General features: G+C 39.6%; 1 non-coding gene across 1 annotated transcript; it reads right to left on the minus strand.

Annotated features, from left to right (window-relative positions):
• Positions 1-219: 219 nt before the first annotated feature.
• Positions 220-345, minus strand: LOC114235097 (U6atac minor spliceosomal RNA). The gene has a single exon (XR_003621281.1). It is a non-coding gene; the product is annotated as a U6atac minor spliceosomal RNA (small nuclear RNA).
• Between the last annotated feature and the right edge of the window lie 5,584 nt (positions 346-5,929).

Consider the following 5,929-nt stretch of genomic DNA (forward strand, 5'->3'; position numbering starts at 1 on the left):
CGCGCCTGGCTGCGAATGGGCCTCTGGGCCATGGAGAGCCTCTGGGCAGCGGGCGTGGAGTGGCCAGGCCCTGCAGAGAGCTACTGGCACACAGATTCATGCACAGGGCTACTAGTTCATTATAGTCCACAAATGAGTGAGATCATGTGATATTTATCTTTCTCTGACTGGCTTATTTCACTTAGCATAATGCTCTCCAGTTTTATCTATGCTTTTGCAAAAAAACAGTAGTTAGATGCCATGAAGTTGGTGGCAATGCCTTGACCATATGCATGTGGTTAGGCCCGAGAGCTTCTTCCATTCTTGTCAAAGGGAGTGCTAACCTCCTCTCCTTTCATACAACACTTCCAACACCATTTATTGAAGAGATTATCATGATTTCATTGCATGCTCTTGCCTCCTTTGTCAAATATTAATTGACTGTATTAGCTTGGGATGATTTCTGGATTCTATTCTGTTGATCTTTATGCCTATTCTTGTGCCAGTACCAGGCTGTTTTGATTACAGTGGTTTTGTAGTATAACTTGATATCTGGTATTGTGATCCCTTCAACTTTTTTCTTCTTTCTCAAGATTGCTGTGCCTATTTGGTGTGTTTTTCCCCCCATATAAATTTTTGGAGTATTTGTTCCAGATCTGTGAAATATGCTGTTGGTAATTTAATAGGGATTGCATTGAATCTATAGATTGCTTTAATTAGTATGGACATTTTAATGATGTTAATTCTACGAATCCATCAATATGCTATATTCTTCTACTTGTTTATGTCTTCCTCTATCTCTTTTTCAATGTCTTGTGGTTTTCTGAGCACAAGTCTTTTACCTCTTGGTTAAATTTGTTCGTAAATATCTTAATTTTTGTTGTTGTTGTTGCAGTGGTAAATGGGATTGTTTGTTTAGTTTCTCTTTCTGAGAATTCATTCTTGGTGTATAAAAATGCCATCAATTTCTGGGTGTTAATATTGTTCCTGCTACATTGCCAAATTTATTTATTAAACTTAGTAGTTTTTTGGTGGCCGTTAGGGTTTTCTATGTACAATATCATGTCATCTGCGAATAATGATATTTTTACTTCTTCCTTTCCAATTTGGAGGCCTTTTATGGTTTTTTTTTCTTGTCTGATCACTGTGTCTAGGACTTTCAGTACTATGTGGAATAAGAGTGGTGAAAGCAGACATCCTGTTTTGTTCCTGTTCTTAGGGGAAATGGTTTTAGTTTTTGCCCCTTGAGTATTATGTTAGCTGTATTATGTTGTTACTAGTAGCCCGTTTGCACGAAGATTCGTGCAATAGACCTTCATTCACCTGGCTGCCTGCACCTGGGACCCAGGCCTTGGCTGTGGCCACCGCCTTCTGCCTTCTTTCAGGGTCGGGGCTTGGCCCTGGGCGGTGGCCTTGGGCTCGAAAGCCTCGGGCGGCTTTCCCGGCCTTGGGCTCAGCCGCACCCAGGTTCCCTGCTACCGATCGCAGGAGCCAACCCCCAGTGGTTTCCTGCGATTGGTGCAGGCTCCCCGCTGGTGCCCAAGGCCGGGAAAGCCTCGGGCGGCTTTCCGGCCTTGGGCTCCGCCACACCCCAACGTCCCTGCAACAGTTTCCTGGTGGCGTGGTTGGTGGGCATGGCTTGGGCGTAGTGAAGGTGCAGTCAATTTGCATATTTGTCTATTATAAGGTAATATTGATTTGGGAATATTGTACCAGCCTTGCATCCCTGGAATATATCCCACTTGGTCATGGTGTATGGTCTTTTTAGTATATTGCTGGATCAGATTTGCTATTTTGTTGAGGATTTTAGTATCTATGTTCATCAGGGATATTGGCCTGTAATTCTCTTTCTTTGTATTGTCTTTATCTGGTTTTCGGATTAGGCTAATTCTGGCCTCATAAAAGGAGGTTGGATGTATTCCTCACTCTTAGATTTTTTGGAATAGCTTGAGGAGGATAGGTGTTAGTTCTTCTTTGAATATTTGGTAAAACTTCCCTGTGAGGCTGTCTGGACCAGGGCTTTTGTTTACTGGTAGTTTTTTTTGTTTTTGTTGTTGTTTTTTAATTACTGCTTCAATTTCATCAGTTGTTATTAGTCTATTCAGGTTTTCTGTCTCTTCCTCATTCAGTTTTGGAAGATTGTATATTTCCAAGAATTTGCCCATTTTGTTCAGGTTGTCCAGCTTGTTGGCATATGGTTGTTGATAGTATTTTCTTACAATCCTTTGTATTTATGTAGTGTCAGTTACTTCACTGCTTTTGTTTCTGATTTTATTTATTTGGGTCCTCTCTCTTTGTTTCATGATGCGTCTGGCTAAAGATTCATCTTGTTTATCTTTTCAAAAAACCAACTCTTGGATTCATTGATATTTTGTAGTGTTTTTTAGTCCGTAGCTAATTTATTTATGCTCTGATCTTTATTATTTCATTGATTCTACTTACTCTGGGCTTTTCTTGCTGTTCTCTTTCTAATTCTTTAAGTTGCAGGATTAGATCACTTATTAGAAAATTTTCTTGTTTCTTGAGGTAGACCTGTATAGTGCTCTCAAGACTGTTTTTGCTGTGTCTCATAGATTTTGAGTTGTTGTATGTTCCTTTTTCATTTTTTTTTTCTCTTCTTTTATCTCTTGGTAAACCATTCATGTTTAAAAACATACTATTTAGCCTCCATATATTTGAATGTTTTGGTGTGCTTTTATTGTAGTTGATTTCTAATTTCATGCTATTATGATTCGAGAAGTGCTTGATATGATTTCCATATTCTTGAAGTTATAGAAACTTGTTTTATGTCCTAACATGTGGTCTATCTTTGAGAATGTCCCATGTGTACTTGAGAAGAATGTATATTCTGCAGCTTTCGGGTAAATTGTTCTGTAAATGTCAATTAAATCCATTTGATCTAGTGTGTCATTTAGGGTCACTATTTCTTTGTTAATATACACTGAGTGGCCAGATTATTATGATCTCTGAACACATAATAATCTGGCCACTCAGTGTATATCCTATATAATAAAAGGTTAATATGCAAATTGTCCCCTCGACCAGAAGTTCGTCCAGACTGGCCAGACCCCACCCATACCTGAATTCATGCACTGGGCCTCCAATATATATATATATACTGAGTGGCCAGATTATTATGCATTCAGAGATCATAATAATCTGGCCACTCAGTGTATTTTTAAGAAGACCTATCCAGTGATGTTGATGTAGTGTTAAAGTCCCCTAGTATGACTGTATTGCTGTCAATCTCTCCCTTAAAGTCCTCCAGAAATGTTTTTATATACTTCGGTGCTCCTATATTGTGTGACTATATGTTTATCAGAATTATATCTCCTTGTTGTATTGATTCCTTTAGTATTATGAAGTGGTCTTCATTGTCTCTTGTCATCACCTTCATTTTGAAGTCTATTTTGTCAGATATTGGTATTACTACTGCAACTATTTTTTCATTTCCATTTGCATGGAAATTATTTTTCCATCCCTTCACTTTCATACTGTGCAAGTCTTTTGTTCTGAGATGTGTCTTTTGTACGCAGCATATATATGGGTCATGTTTTCTTTTCCATTCAGCTACCCTATGTCTTTTGATTGGAGCATTTAATCCACTTACATTTAAGGTTATTATTGATAGGTACCTATTTGTTGCCATTTTTATTCATTATGCTTGTGTTCCTCTCTCTCTCTCTCTCTCTCTCTCTCTCTCTCTCTCTCTCTCTCTCCTCTCTTCTCTCTCTCTCTCTCTCCTCCTCCTCCTCCTCCTCCTCCTCCTCCTCCTCCTCCTCCTCCTCCTCCTTCTTCTTCTTCTTCTTCTTCTTCTTCTTCTTCTTCTTCTTCTTCTTCTTCTTCTTCTTCTTCCAGCAGTCCCTTTACCATTTCTTGCAGTGCTGGTTTAGTGGTAATAAACTCCTTTAGCCTTTTTTTTTTTTTTTTTTTTTTGTCTGTGAAGCTCTTTATTTCACCTTCAATTTTGAATGATAGCCTTGCTGGATAAGTAGTCTTGGATTCAGTTCCTTGCTTTTCATTACTTTGTGCATTTCATGTCACTCTCTCTGGTCTGAAGTATTTCTATTGAGAAACCAGCTGACCTTCTAATGGGAGAACCCATGTAGGTAACTTTCTGTCTCTCTCTTGCAGCCTTTAAGATTCTTTCTTTGTCTTTAACATTTGCCATTTTAATCATGATGTGTCTTGGTATGGGTGGTGTTGAGTTCATCTTGATTGGGACTCTCTGTGTTTCTGGACTTGAGTGACATTTTTCTTCACCAGGCTAGGAAAGTGCAAGAAAGTCCTGCCCATTCAGCTGCCATCTTCTCCCTTCTGAGTTTGCCTGGAGCTCTGGCCTTTCTGAAGCACTTTGACACTCACCTGTAGTTCTCAGCTCTGGAACACAATAGGATCCTCTGGTGAACTTTCTAGAAATACCAATGTCAGGGCCCCACCCCCTGATATTATTTCAAAATCCTGAGTAGAACCCAGGCATTGGCATTTTATAAGCTCTCCAGAAAATGCTAGTGTGAAGCCAGGGCCAAGAAGGACTATCAAATATCATCCTCTGAAATGGAAGAAACTGATAAGGTGGTCAAGGAAGGGCTTATGCAATAGTTGTTCTATAAAACAGTAATGCTTTCCCCCCACAAGGAGCAGAGCTAAAGCTTTATAGTCCTCATCTCAATTAAAGTTTTATGAGAAAGGCAGTAGGGCTATAATTCTGCATGGTTCTGATAAGGAAATGGCTGAGAGGGTGGAGTGGCTCCCAGCCCACCCAGCTGGCCAGTGGCAGTGCTGGGTCCAGGTTGCACAGTGTCTCTCTGTGGATGCAGCACACACTCATACCTGCCTCCAAGACCTGAGCCCATTATGTCTAGAAAAAAGAGTAGAAGGAAATACACCAAAATGTTAATGGTAATTATCTTTGGCTGGTGTGATTATGGGTAATATTTTCTTCCATATACCTTTCTGCATTTTTCAAGTTTTGATCTGTGAGCATGTATTATGCTAATAATCTCAAGCAAATAAAAGTCCTTTCAAGGTGTTGAAGTAAATAGTATTGTCATTTTCTGGAGGAGCAAACTGAGGCCAATGGAGTCCAAAGGGAGTGAATGACAGAATTGGGGATAAGCCTGTCACCCAAGTCCCATACAGTCTTGAGACCCCTCAGGGGGTGAAGCAAGTGTGATCTTTACCTATGAGGCTCTAGCCCAACCAGGTGTGGTTCAGTGGTTGAGTGTCAACCTATGAACCAGGAGATCACAGTTTGATTCTCAGTCAGGGCACATGCTCAGGTTGCGGCTCCATCCCCAGTGTGGGCATACAGGAGGCAGCCAATCAGTGATTCTCTCTCATCATTGATATTTCTCTCTCTCTCTCTCTCTCTCTCTCTCTCTTCTCTCTCTCTCTCTCTCCCTTCCTCTCTGACATCAATAGAAATATACTTTGAAAAAAGATGGGGCTCTAGAAAGGTGTGAGAAAATGCCCCAAGGTCAAAATTCTTGCACTGTTTTGATTTGATTATATATGCTCTTGTAGAATAAGCAGAAAAATAAACATAAAGCAAAGCAACCTGAAATCTCACCACCCAGAAGTAAACAGTAGGAAAACTTGGGGTCCTATTCTTTCAGGCAAGTCTATTTATAAATGCTCATACAGATCCAAGTAAGCATCATTGTTTTTAATCAATGGACCATGTTGTACACATGTAGTTTTGCAAACTTTTTTTTAATTCAATATGTCATGGGCATGTCAGTCTTGGAATGGCTGCATAGTGTTATATGGGTATGCCATAAAGCATTTAGCCAATCTCCTCAATGGAAATGAGTTGTACTTAACCAATCTTGTTTTAATTGTGTTGGATAAAGGACATTCTAATATAGTCCTACAAATAACTCTCGAGTAAAGTTTTTTTTGTTTGTTTTGTTTTGTTTTTGTACAGTGAACAGTGATTAAATTGGGG

The sequence above is a fragment of the Eptesicus fuscus genome, chromosome 2, assembly GCF_027574615.1.
Source record: "Eptesicus fuscus isolate TK198812 chromosome 2, DD_ASM_mEF_20220401, whole genome shotgun sequence".
In the NCBI taxonomy this organism is placed as follows: domain Eukaryota; kingdom Metazoa; phylum Chordata; class Mammalia; order Chiroptera; family Vespertilionidae; genus Eptesicus; species Eptesicus fuscus.